The sequence below is a fragment of the Rhinatrema bivittatum genome, chromosome 10 (assembly GCF_901001135.1).
Source record: "Rhinatrema bivittatum chromosome 10, aRhiBiv1.1, whole genome shotgun sequence".
Taxonomy (NCBI): domain Eukaryota; kingdom Metazoa; phylum Chordata; class Amphibia; order Gymnophiona; family Rhinatrematidae; genus Rhinatrema; species Rhinatrema bivittatum.
This window is the reverse complement of record NC_042624.1, coordinates 64514020-64528065: the sequence shown is the minus strand read 5'-3', so window position 1 is coordinate 64528065 and position 14046 is coordinate 64514020. Positions and strand designations below refer to the sequence as shown.

At 46.9% G+C, this 14046-nt stretch overlaps 1 protein-coding gene across 1 annotated transcript in view; it reads right to left on the bottom strand.

Moving 5' to 3' along the window:
* Window positions 1–4042, bottom strand: part of DHX9 (DExH-box helicase 9) — a 164097-nt gene extending 160055 nt beyond the window's left edge. The window contains exon 1 of the mRNA XM_029617881.1: window positions 3914–4042. The gene's annotated coding sequence lies outside the window, so the exon portion shown is untranslated. The remainder of the gene's footprint in view (window positions 1–3913) is intronic.
* Between the last annotated feature and the right edge of the window lie 10004 nt (window positions 4043–14046).

Sequence of the window (14046 nt, the reverse complement as noted above, 5' to 3'; positions counted from 1 at the left end):
TAAAGCTAGCGCATCGAAAACGTGCGTCCAACCGCGGGTTAACGGTGCACTCCGCTGGAGCGCACTGTTCTGTATCAGCCTGTTAAATAGAAAATCGCACCCAGAAATGCCTGGGCATGGGTCTCGGAGCGCCGGCTCTCCCGCATGTTTACTGAATCGGCCCTTCGTCTAAGGAGGTAATAACAGCGCATCTAAAACACACGGCCAAATAGGGGCTAAACCCCTGCGCTAAGCCAGAGCGCACCGTTCTGTCAGATCAATTACTGTAACGTGCGGTTGAAGATTTCCCGTCTGTAACCCGCTGTGAGCGCACAATTCGGACACGTAAGGCGATCCTGCGATACAGTCTCCAGTTTCACGCGTCCTTAGCGCTTCTTAAAACAGACGCATAACCCTTTCCGCACCCAGCATGTATATGATATGTAAATGAACGAATTAGCTGTTTAATGAAGGAATTAGCTATTCCCCTCCGATACTGTGACGCGCGCTCAGATTATCTCCTTTGTAACCTGCTATTTTGCCGCGTCCTTAACCTGTTAGTTTACCGCCTACCCTCTACTTGGTGTTAGTGTGGTGTTCGAAAATTAAAACGGGAATAAAGTGTAAAAAATGGGGGTAAACCAAAGGAGTAAAGTGTAAAAAACCATGGACGACCTCCATATTAACAATTGCAGCGTAAGTTGTTTATATATATGTATAAAATACCTGTCACTTTCCAAATCCCCCAGGCATGCGGTCATCGAGGAGGCGGCGGCGGGAAGCTGGCGGGCACCCGTTCATCCAGGCGGGCAGGAGCCGGCGGGCGCGCGTTGGATCCAGGTGGCAGTGGGAGCCGGCGGGCGGGTGGGCAGCGCGTTGGATCCAGGCCGCGGCCGGGTGGGCGTGCATTCATCCAGGCAGAGGGAGCCGGCGGTGAAAGGGCCTCCGGCAGCTTTCGCCACCGGCTCCCTCTGCCTGATGAATGCACAGCCCCCGCCGGCAGTGAATGAATGCCCGTCGCGATTTCGGCGCTCAAGGCAGTCACATGCCGTGATGTGCAAGCGTCGTGACGTCACGCCTTGAGCGCCGAAATCACACAGGCATTCATTCACTGCCGGCGGGGGCCATGCATTCATGCAGGCAGAGGGAGCCGGCGGCGAAAGCGGGGGCTGCCGGAGGCCGCTTTCGCAGCCGGCTCCCTCTGCCTGGATGAATGCACGGCCACCCGCCCGCGGCCTGGATCGAACACGCGCCCACCCGCCCGCCGGCTCCCACCGCCGCCTGGATCGAATGCGCGCCCACCCGCCCGCTCCCGCCTCTATGACCGCACGCCTGGGGGATTCGGAAAGTGACAGGTATTATACATACATATAAACAACTTACGCTGCAATGTTAATATGGAGGTCGTCCATGGTTTTTTACACTTTACTCCCTTTGGTTTTACCCCCATTTTTTACACTTTATTCCCGTTTTAATTTGCGCCTTGCTTCGGGAGGGGGGGAACCATCCACTTCCTGGTGCCTGTCATTTGAAATGACAGGTACCAGCGCACCCAGGATACTGTAGAGGCGCTGTATAGCGCCTGTACAGTAAAATGGGTTGCGCGGGGCCTAACGCTTCGCAGACGCGGCATGCATTTGCATGCAATTTGAAGAGAGTATCGAGCGGTAGGTGAAGAGAAACTGTGAGTGCGGGAACGAGGTTGCGCCTGGCACTGCCGCACTCTCTTTTTTTTTTTGTAATTTATATTTTATTGCTTTTTCATAACTTTACATATTTAACAGTTACATAACCAAAATATGAAATCACGATAGGGTTGAAAATCCTTCCCTATCTACATTATAGAAAAATTATACATATCATATTGGAAAATTGTACTTTTGTCAACCTTTTGTAGAGGCTTTATTAAACACATGGGAGAATTCCATACACAAAAATTTTTTTAACCAAGAAAACAGAACCTGTTCCCTAAATTAACATTGCTCTTCTCTGGATAATGGGGAAGAGGTGGTTACTTTCCTCTGATCTACAAATAATTTTAATTGGTCTGGCGAGAAAAAAATAAAGACATCTTGATCTTTCCTTACCACACATTACAAGGGAATCTCAGATTATATGAGTAACCTAAATCTATTACGTCCTGTCGATGAGTCAAGAATTGTTTTCTTCTTAGCTGAGTAGTGAATGAGAGATCCGGAAATATCTTAACAGGATTATCATGAAATAAGACAGGGTATTTTGAGAAATATTTTTTCATGACCTTATTCAGGTCTGAAAAATTCATAAAAGATACTAAAAGAATACCCCTGTCTATTATAGGGTTGTTAGAGTCCTCCAAGAAATCTGTTAAGTTTCCCTGAAAAGGTAGCTCCATAGCATTCAAATTTGAGTTTTTCTTGGGTAGGAAATAGCAATAGCTTATATTTGGAAATTCTTGTTCTGTAAATAATAATACTTCCAAGAAAAATCTCTTTAAAGTTTCTATAACAATTTCCCCTGCTACCCTAGGGAAATTAAGTACAGGTAAATTTAAACGTTTGGAGTTATTCTCAAATATCTCCATACGTCTAGATAAACTCTCTCTATCTTTCATTAAAGCTGCTTGTAATTCAATATTCCTCTTACCAAGATCTTCTAATATCTCGATTCTATCTTCAGACTTTATCTGACTTTGAATTTGTACTATATCTTGCTGATTTTTCCCTGAAACAACATCTATCTTTTTCTCTAGACCTTAATATCTTTTGACATTGATACCATCAAGTCCCACACTAAGTCCAAAGTTACCACAGCAGGGCGTGTCGTTATCTCCATGGACCCAACGGTGGCTTCTGTTCTCTCCCTTACACTCACAGACCCAGAGGTGCCACCTCCCTCATGCTCTAAATTCTGGTCTGTGTTAACTCCCGACCCATTAAGGGAGTCTATTTGGGCTGTTTCCCCAGGTGATATCTCAATCACCCTTTGCATTGGTGGTATGCCGCACTCTTTCTAACGCGGCATAACTGTATCGACCTGTGTATCAGCCCGAGTATAAGGAGTAATTTAACTCGTCCAAACGCGTTAAGCAGTGCACGCGGCAGAGCGCATCTTGCAGTATCAGCCTGACTGCATCGGAGAGTACTATTTAATGCGCTAATTTGCTTGGGATGTCTATGCGGAGGGGGAGAAAGATTCCGTTTTCAACGCACTTTTTTGTGCACGTAATTGCGTGCAACCGCTAGTTAAATGTATGCGTTCACGTGAACGCACTGATTGCATCGGCCTGCTTAACACGAAAATGTATGCACCATACCGCCATTTTAGTCTTCCAACAAAAGCCGTTTTACGAGCCATAGTACTGGCAGTCCAAACCATCCATAGCAACACCTGCATGGCATTGAGCATCCTCATTTATCCCTCTACATGTCCTAAAAATATTTGTGAATAGGACACCAAACAGAACAATCTCATAAGTCCCACATCTTCAAAAAGCAAGCTAGAAAGATGAGGGGGGAGGGGGCGGAGAGGGTGAGCAAAGGCATGGAAGAGGGGAGGAGAGGCACAAGTGGACGCAAAACGATTGTTTTTTCAATGCAGATGTAAGGAAAGAGAAAACAGCTACAGTCGTCACATATGACTCAAAGGCCAGCTATTTCAGTTTCACTTTTCCTCCCAAGCCAGTAAATGGTTACGTTACGTTACTAACCCAAGGGGCCGGAAACAACACGGTCTGCCGCCTCGCCCAAAGGCCGCTGCCGGTTTTTCTCGACAGCTGCTAAGAACTGTTATTGCAGCAACCGATCTCCGACCCGCTCCTCCCTCCCTCACGGACAACGGATGCACCCCGCGATCCGGCCCACCGCCTGAGAACAAAGACGGCAGCGTTGCCGCCACCAATACTAGCACCACGCAGCTCCGGCGCAGTTATTTCTCCCTTCCCAGCCCAGCTCCCCCGTCCGGCCGTCCTCCGCGCTCTCTCTCGGCGACGACAGACCACGCTAAGGCCGAGGTTCCAAGTCAGCAGCGCCCGTTCGCCCCTCGCCGCCTAATAGAGAACAACGCATGCGCACGCTTCAAGACTAAAGGTGAGGCGGGAAAGAGACTGGCGGATCTGGAAGCCGGAGGGAGACTGTCCCTAGCGGTGGGGAGGAGGCAGTGCCGCTACCATGTTAGCACCGGGAGGCTAATCCAGGTCGAGTTGTAGATTCCGTTGCGTACTGTTCTCTTGCTTTTTGTGTGCAATATGAAAAGAAAAAAAAAACCAGAACTGGATGAGCAGGCAGATCTGGGTGAGGTGGTAACCGACGGCCACAATGGGGAGGGTTACCATGTGGCTGCGTGGTCTCGCGAGGGAGAACGACCTTCCGTGCTATCCAGGGAGCCATCCCCTGTGATTCCAGACCGAGCTGTAGAGAGGGGAGTTGATGTACCTTAACTTTGGCTGCAGGGGCTTGAATAATATGCTATACTAACCGAGGCACTTCGCATCCGAAGGGGTGATGCAAACGGCATTGCTCTTTCGGAGGTGATGGGAGCAGGAATGGCTTTTGGGTAGGGGGTGAGTGGGGATGTGTGGTTTTGTTTTCTTTAGGTAGAGACGGGTATAATAGAGTATGAGTTTGTGTGGTTATGTACATACCTGGGAACTTTTGATTTTCAGTCACCCTAAGATTGTCGTGGCTTGGGGAGCAAGAAACACACACAGACTGACGGACGCATAGTCGTTTGCTGCTCCGTACAAACAATTACGGTGCTGACCCCTTCTTGGTCTATCTTTTTTTTAAATATTTAATTTGGTTTTTCTTTTTCTAATCAGGGCCACTGTAAGGGTATTAGGCACCTTAAGTGAAGGGTACACCTTTGTGCAGAGCCTTCCTCCCCAACCCTGCGCCCCTGTACACACAATTTTAAATGATACATTTATAATAAGACTTTATATGAAAAAGGACATGCAAAATACATTTACTTTAAAAGATTGTATCACAACAGTGTATATATTTACATGCATTGCTGGGGTGTCAACCAGAAAACCCTGCATAAATGCTAAAAACAAGTGGAACACATATTGTATCAGGACTATTTTAACTCATGTTTAGGTGTGGGCTTGGTCATCAGAAAGCCATGAGCAAATTAAATTTCAATTACAATATAATGACCCTCCCCTTCCAAAATATCCACAGTACCTGAATGTAATCCACTTTGCAACACTGAAAGAAGTGTGAAAAGTGGAATATAAATGTAATTTATTAACTTTTTTATACCAACTAATAAATAAAACAGCACTAACTGCAACCATTGTCTGGCTCTAAAACACCAATATACTTTCTATTAGAAAAACAGAATAAGGCAAGATGCTATAAATCCCTACCTAGAAATGATATGTTAGCAGAATATTTAACCTCAGTCACAGATGCAGAACAAAGACAGAACCTCACAAATACAAAATAAAGTGACTATAAAGTATAAATGGAAAAATGCAGTCAAAAACTGAACCGGAAACCACAACAAGCCAGTGGAAAACAGAAAAATCACCATTCCTCAGAAAACAAAACAATAAAATCAAGAAATATAAAGTATCAATCATAAGAGTAAAACCATACTAATAATTATTTCAAAACAGCCAATGCACAGAACATCCAACAATTAAAAATTCATTTTTTTTAATTTCCCAAACACTAATAAAATATTTCAAAACATCATACAGATCAAACACCCAATTAATTAAAATCAATAAGAATTTTTAAAAAATTAGTCATTCTCCATGCCTGGGAACTTTAAAATTCCGGTCAACATGAGATTGACGTGGATTAGTGATGTTATAACTCCTACCCGCAGCCGGCCGCGGCTAGCCCCACCTACCTCTCCTGCCTGCTCCCGGGCTGCCGTCAGCGTCGGCGGACGGGCGAAGGGAGCCCCCTGAGGCAGGCCTCTGGTCTTCTCCACGGCGCCGGCCGCTGACAGTGGGCCGCGCTCCAACAGTGTCTCCGGCGGGAGGGGGGGGGGCGCTTCTCTTTGCGGCATCGGGCCACACTGCACGATTCCAGGGACATCCTCCGGCTGCCCTGCCCTTAGGCGCGAGGCTGCGCCTCATGCTCACATTTAAAGGGGCCTCATCACCTTAACCAGTTTCAGCTGCAGCAGATAGGTCAGGGTTAGGGAGGTATTTAAGGAGGCTTCCTCTTCCTGTCCTTTGACTTGGCAACAAGTCTGCTTGCTTTGGTGAGTCTCCTGGTGCCTTGGGTTCCTGCTTCCTCTTGATTGATTCTTTGGCGTGTGACTTCGGACTGGCAAGCGGTGATTCTTTGGCGTGTGACTTCGGACTGGCAAGCGGTGACTCTCTGGTACTCTACCTCTGACTCCTTTGACTGATCTTCCACCTTCAAGGGCCCACCTAAGTCCAAGCAGCCCGGATTCCTATGGGCACCTCCCGGGGGGGACTGTGGGCTTCCAGTGGTGAAGATCCAGCTGGCCCTTGCACCAACTCCGCACCTCTTCGACCTCTCAAAAGGTCCACCTAAGTCCCAGCAGCCTGGGTCCCTACGGGCTCCTCCCAGGGGGACCACGGGCTTCCAGCAGCGAAGAACCGGCCAGCTCCTACTTTGACTCTGCTTCGCCACCCGACGGGGGAACCCGAGGAGCCATCTCCTCAGGTAGTACCAACTCTCCCTCGGTCCAAGGGTTCACATCTCTCTAGGTCATAACAGATTGCCAAGTCCATGAACCTGGCAGAGGCTTCTGCCTGCCCGGCCATTCCTGGAATGGCCCAATGTATGATGGACCAACAAAAAACCTTAGATGCTCTTGTCTCCGTAGTGGAGAGCCTGAACCAACACTTCGAGCCGTTAGGGCCCATGAACCCTACCTTGCCGTCTCCTTCTTTGGATCCCGGGGCCCGTTCAGTGATTTGCCTGCCTACACCACCATGCCTTTCTGGGGAACCCGGGTCTTGTAGGGGCTTCATCAACCAGTGCAAGATGCACTTTCGCCTAGAGCCGACCCTCTTTCCTGATGACTCTCTCCTTGAAGGGAAGGCCCTAGAATGGGCTTCGCCCCTGTGAGAACGGGACGATCCTGTGTTGTGTAATTTGAGAGAGTTCTGGGAGCTTTTCCCGAATGAGTTTTGGTGATACCACTCAAGAGGTATCGACCGGGCCCAAACTCCTCCAGGGCTCGAGCACGCTTGCTGAGTATGCCATTGAGTTCCAGACCCTGTCTTCAGAGCTCAGCTGGGGCCTGGATTGCTTGAGAACTATCTTCCTGCAGGGACTTAGTCCAAGGATTAAAGACGAAGTTGCGGGTCGAGAGCTACCTAGGTCCTTGAATGCCCTCGTCGACCTGGCGGGGCGTATTGATAGACTCCATCAAGAACGCTCCCAAGAGGTCCAGATGGCCAAGAAAACTCCAAACTCCTTTAGATGCCCTCGACGCTCACCTTCCCCCAAAGCCGAACCAGGAGCCTCCCGAGCACCGGCCGAAGAACCCATGCAGCTGGGCATAGGGAAGCTCTCCACTCAGGAGCGTCGAAGACGAATAAGAGATGGACTCTGCCTCTACTGCGGCGCTGCGGGTCAGACTAGCCGCATGCCCGGTGCGGCCGGGAAACTCCCGGGCCTAGGACCCGACGGAGGACTCTTTCTGGGTCTAACATCACCTGCACCTCCACTAGCTCTACCAGTCACACTGACATCTGGGGACCGCAAATTCCATACTTCAGCTCTGCTGGACTCGGGAGCCGGGGGAAACTTTATCATGAGGAGTTTAGTGGACCATTTAAAAAATTCTACACCTTTGCGCCCAGGCTCCATTGGTCCTTTCTTCCTCCCGGGGCGGGTGACACACTTCACGGAAGCCGTCCAAGTTCGGACTGGACTTCTTCACATCGAATGGATTTCCTTTCACATTCTGGAACGTTCTATACACCCCATCGTCCTGGGGCTCCCCTGGCTTCAAAAACATTGTCCCCAGTTCGACTGGAAAACTTTACAACTGGCCCAATGGGGCAGACTTGTCAAGACACTTGTGTCTGACCGGTAGTTCCAGTGCAGTGGTCGACCACCATCGCAACCCTCTAGGTCCTGCCGACACTCTTCACAACTTACACGGATGTTTTTTCCAAGTGAAGGGCAGAGAAGCTCCTGCCTCATCGGCCTTTTGACTGTGCCATTAAACTCCTTCCCGGCACAGAACCCCCTCGTTGGCCATCCGTTGCTCCTACCATGTGATAGGGGCCGGCCAATGGCACAGATAGCCCCTGTCACCTGGTAAGGGCAAAAGGCCATCAGCACCATTTGATTAGTGGCAGCCGACAGCGCGAGAGTGGTCCCGGGACCCCCGCTGGACCACCAGGTACTTTAGGAAAGTTTGGGGGGGGGGTAATGGGGATTTATTTTTCTGTGTGCCCTTTCTCCCCCCCCCCCCCCCCCCAAACCAATAAGAAAACCGCATGAAAATTTCATGGGGTTTTCCTATCGCTTTTGGGGACCCCCTGATACTTGACGGATTAGAAGATATCAGACTAACTCCAAGAAATGAAACAGCAATAGCTTTACCCATGAAAAGGCAGCAGTTCAACACCAGTGCAATATAATATGAGAAAATATAACAAACAGGGCTGATACAAACCTTTAGTAAAGTACCTCATCTCAGTCACATATACACAGAACATGGACAGACCTGCCTTCACCAAATATGGAATAAAAGACCACAAATTACAAATGTGGAAACAAAACCTGGAATGGAATCCCCAAGACCACCTTCTGCATGCAGTGCAAGACTGGAGACTCCTACACTAAGCAAAGTTCAAAGAGAGAAGAAATGCATATTCTCAAAATGGACATAGTATGGCCCTTGTACCCAGTCCCCCATCACCCTTCACTTCTCCCAACTACTCAATCGTGCCTTCAGATGCTCATACCCCTGTCCAACATTCCCAACACCCCCACCCCACATCCTCTTCCCCATGCTCAACTCTTTCTGCCCTTCCCTTTCCCCTTCCCTACCCAGAATACATCTGACCACCTCTTTCCTACCTCTTCCTGCTCAGCATCCCCTGACTGCCCCACACCTCCCATCTCTCTTTCCTGCCCAGCAGCCCCCAACCCCTCAATCCTCTCCCTACCCAGCAACCCCCAACCTCCCTTTCCCCCACCCGATTCCCTATCTTCCTATGCCTTCCTGCCCAGTACATTTTCTCCTGCTCCTGGGCTCCCAGCCAACAGAAAAGACTTGTCCCATCCACACTCTCCCTTCCTCTTTATCAGCAGTAGATGAGGGCAAGAAGCATTGAGGAGAGGAAGAGGAGACAGCAGCAGATCTACAGAGCATGCACCTTTCTCCCTTTATGCTCCTGCTTTCACATCCAGGCCCATGGGGTGAAGAGAGCATCAGCAGTGTCACTGCCAGACCAAGCAGAGGAAGATAAAAGTTGGTGTCCTGCCGGGCCCATATGAACAGGAGTTGGTGATATGGGGCTATGATCCAGGTGAAGGAGGAAAGAACAACCTCTCACTGGCCAGGAAGAGGAGAAGAAAGCAAGAGCAGATTCCAGTCACACCCAATAAGAGAGAAGTCAGCCAACTTCTGCCCAGACTAATGAAGAAAGATCAGTCTTCTGCTGCCTCTGCGACACATCTCCTGGGACTTCATGACACACTAGTGTGTTCCGACCCACCTATTGACAACCACTGCAATAGACTATAAATAGTTCTGTATCCTTTCCTTCAGAAGAGTCTCTGATAATTTTCCCACCACCAGCCTGTAGTTTCCAACCTCCTCAATGTTACCATATTTGTGAGGTAGGACCCCACCTACCTTTCTCCATTTGGTAGCACCACTCCTGTCTCCAAGGATCTATTGCTCAAGCCTTTCAGTGGACCTACCACCCTTTCTCTTGAACTTCTTTAGTAGCCTGGGATGTAACTCATATGGCCCCATAGCCTTGTGCACTGTAAATGAGGTAGTACCTACCCATTTCCAGTCCATACTAATTTACAGCAGTTATCCTAAAAACCAGATCGGTTTGTGGTATTCAAGGACTGGAGTTGCCTACCCCTGAGCTAGACTAGAAATACATTTGAAAATAAGCAGGAGAATTTTGTATTGGTATTAGTGCTTGACTTGGGCTAAATAGCATGAAAGAGTTGCATGAGAAAAGGAGGGGCTTCTTATGTATGTCAATGATTTCCAAGTCTGTCTATGAGAACCTACAGCCACTCAGACTTTTTTTTTTTTTAGGATATCCATAATGAAGATTCATGAGAATTTTAGATACACACTGGATGTCCAATCTATGTAAATTGATCTTAGGGCATATGCATTGTGCATATCATGGAAATGTAGTTAGCTATGCATTCTCTAGCACAGAAACAGTTGTAGATTGTGATACTTTTTTTTTTGGCCTGAAAAGGATAAGAGTTTGGTTACTATGTTAGTTCACTTAAGAGATGTGAAACTAAAGGCTATGAGACAAGTTGTAGGTGATACTTTAATGAAGTAGCTTGATCCACATTGGATGAAGAGAAATTTAAACCTACTGTATAACATGTGAAGCCACATAGGTCTCTTTATTCAAATGTGGCAAAGGAAGTGGGAGATATGGACACAAAGACTAAGGCCTTGAGCCTTTCACAGCCAAGGCCATAAGCCAGTATTTCCCAATGGAGCCACATCTATCAAGTTGGGTTTTCAGGATTGCCAGAATGAGTATGCATGAGAGATTTCATAGATAGAGTCGCCAATGTATGTAATTTCTCTCAAGCACATTCATTGTGGATATCCTGAAAAACCTGACTGGTAAGGTGTACCTCTAGGAGAGGGTTGGGAAACACTTCCGTAAGGCTTCCCTATGTATACACACAATTACCAAATTTGAGATGTGGAATATAAGAAAATGCATAACAATACTGAGACACTGGGAAAAAACTAATTCCTCTTTGTGATAATCATCAGTTAGCCTAGGTGATCCACACCTCCTAACCCTGGCTGTGCCCAAAATGCTTTCTTACTCTGACTTGGCCCTAAATAGTCAAATGCCTGATTAAAGAAGGAACAAGAGTCCCACCTAGGAAAGGCAGGCCTTTACTACACCTTAACTTTTCAGCTTGAAGAGACGACTGAGGGGGGGTATGATAGAGGTGTTTAAAATCATGAGAGGTCTAGAACGGGTAGATGTGAATCAGTTATTTACTCTTTCAGATAGTAGAAAGAGTAGGGGGCACTCCATGAAGTTAGCATGGGGCACATTTAAAACTAATCGGAGAAAGTTCTTTTTTACTCAACGCACAACTAAACCCTGGAATTTGTTGCCAGAGGATGTGGTTAGTGCAGTTAGTATAGCTGTGTTTAAAAAAAGGATTGGAGAAGTCCATTACCAGCTATTAAGTTCACTTAGAGAATAGCCACTGCCATTAGCAATGGTAACATGGAATAGACTTAGTTTTTGGGTACTTACCAGGTTCTTATGGCCTGGTATTGGCCACTGTTGGAAACAGGATGCTGGGCTTGATGGACCCTTGGTCTGACTCAGTATGGCATTTTCTTATGTTCTTAACTAGCAAGTACTTGGGGTAATGCTTAGCAGAAGGGGAGAGTCTGATAGCTTTCAGTAAGGGATCCAGGATAACATAGCTGAGATATATCTAATAAACCCTGGAGGCAATAAGGGGGAATACCCCTATGAATCCATATGGGGAACAGACTACAAAGTCTGCCATTCTGTATAGGGACCTAAAAAATAAGAAAACTCAGACAGTGCTGGGAGACCTGAAATATATATTAAACCGATTTCTTTTCAAGAGAGAGATGGAGCTCCAAAACCTGTAGTTGATTGATCCAGTTTAATACTGTTGCTCAATGGACCTACACTGAAGGTAATAGGGAAGTCTCCCTGAGTGGTTTCTAACCACCCAGGACAGATGACTCCAGAAGTTGCCATGAAGGAGCACGCCAAAGACACAAGTAGCTCAACAAGGAAGGGTCTCTACCCATTGTCCTGGAGCAAAGAAGGGAGGGGGCTGCCTGAGCAGACTGTTTGCAGCCTCTGAAACTGTCTCAAGCAGGGGTGGCATTGGGGGGGGAGGAGGAAGAATGGCTTTTGATAAGCAAGCTCTAGCCCTACTCTGAACTGTGGTCTCTAAACTTCCAGGACTACTCTAAAAAAAACCAGGTATCCCTTAGAGATGTTGAAATTGTACAAGGCCAAGATTGCAATGGCTGTGTCTAGGGATATGACAAGCCTTCTTAGAAAGATAAAAAGTCATGGGATTGGGAACTGCTTAAAAGAAAAACAGGGGGGGGGAAAGAGACATCACTGTTACTCATAGCAACCTGAATGAGTTGCTCCAAACCCTGCAAGCATGAATGCCCCTGATCATAATCCATCTCCAGGTATACAATGAATTTGTAAACAATTTCAGTGCTCTCAATACTCGGACATCCACTAAGAAAAAATTGGTGGGTTTCACAAGATTTTCATATATGAACGACAGGGATATCAGAGGACAAGGCCAAAATGGAAGACGGTGCAGGCTGTGAATCCCTGGATGTAGGCCTCACTAATGATGGTGGTGCACAGGGAGTGATGTGCCCGAGAGCTGAATTTTGCACATGGTTCTGCGATTTGCATCAGGATATGAACACGATTAAAGCAGAGATTATGGAGTTAATCATTGCTTTGAAGGAAGCAGTGTCGGATATTGGACAGAAAGTAGAGGAGTCTGAGAATCATCTAGATGCCCAGACCAATAAGCTTGAACAATTGCAAAGCTCCAACCAGGACTTAGGCCTGGTTGTTTAAAATTGAGGATTTGGAAAACCACTCCCGAAGGTGTAATCTGTGACAGAGGGGTACCGGAAATCCCCAAGTATTCGGATTGCAGGCAAGTAGCAATCAAAATCTGTTGGGCGCCGGCTGTACAGAATGGGGTTTATTTGTATTATTTTAAAATGCACCTGGTAGTAGAGGGAGTTTGTGATGCTAAGATGACACCAAAATATATTTTTTTGTATTGTGAGTGGTACAGAGAAATGTCTTTAATTCTGCCCTACACCCATGAGGAAGTGGGGGATTCCTGTGGATGCAGAGCATATGCTTATATTAAGTCCCATGATGGGCATGGGTTCAGTGTGCTACGCATATGAGCATCATCTTGTGGGTGTCCCCTGATAGGAAAAAAAGGTTGAGAACCACTGCTCTATTAGCGTGCAGGATCAGAGGCAACATGTTTTGTTTTGGGTTTTTTTTTTTTAGCAGAGTAAGGTCATGGTAAACAAATCCGATTAATTTGATGGGTGATTGTATCTGGATTTCAGCAAAGCTTTTAATGGTCCCACCTAGGAGGTTGATGAACAAAAGGAAAAGCCTGGGAGTGGATTATAAAGTGGTTGATTGACAAACTCCATTGAGTAGTGGTAAATGGAACTTATTGTGAGGAGAGAAGGGTGATAGGTGGAATGCTTCAAGGATTTGAGGTTGGAGCTGGTCCTCTTTAACTTCTTTGAGTGCTATTGCAAAGAGGTTAGACTCAACCAATATCAGGACATATTTCTTGACAGAAAGTGAGGTGGATGCATGGAATGGCCTCCCAGCAGAGGTAGTGAAGAGAAGAAAGGTATGGAATTGAAAAGGGTGTGGGATAAATACAGAGAAGGCCTAGTGGGTAAAGGAAGGAAATTAAGAAAAGGGATAACCTTAACAACTTTGGGTGTACAATTACAAGATGGTGTAACCTGCACAAAGTGGCTGTTACCACCCTTACCAGAAGGCATGGGGGTAACCTACCTCTGAGAAAGAAAGCAAAACTTGCTGGGCAGACTGGATAGACCACTTGAGTCTTTTTCTCCCATTTACTATGTAATATATTTGCATTCAATGGAGGTAGTTCATGCATATTTATTGTGGAGATCCTGAAAACCAGACCCTACTTGTGGCACTCAAGGCCCAGCATTGCCTATGCCTGGTCTAACTCCTTCTTCACATCATACTTAGAGAACCTATTTATCAAAGAACATTAGTGCCAACACAAAATGTTACATGCCTCTTAAATTGGTATACTTGAACATAGGCTTAATTTTCATGAATAAAAAGAG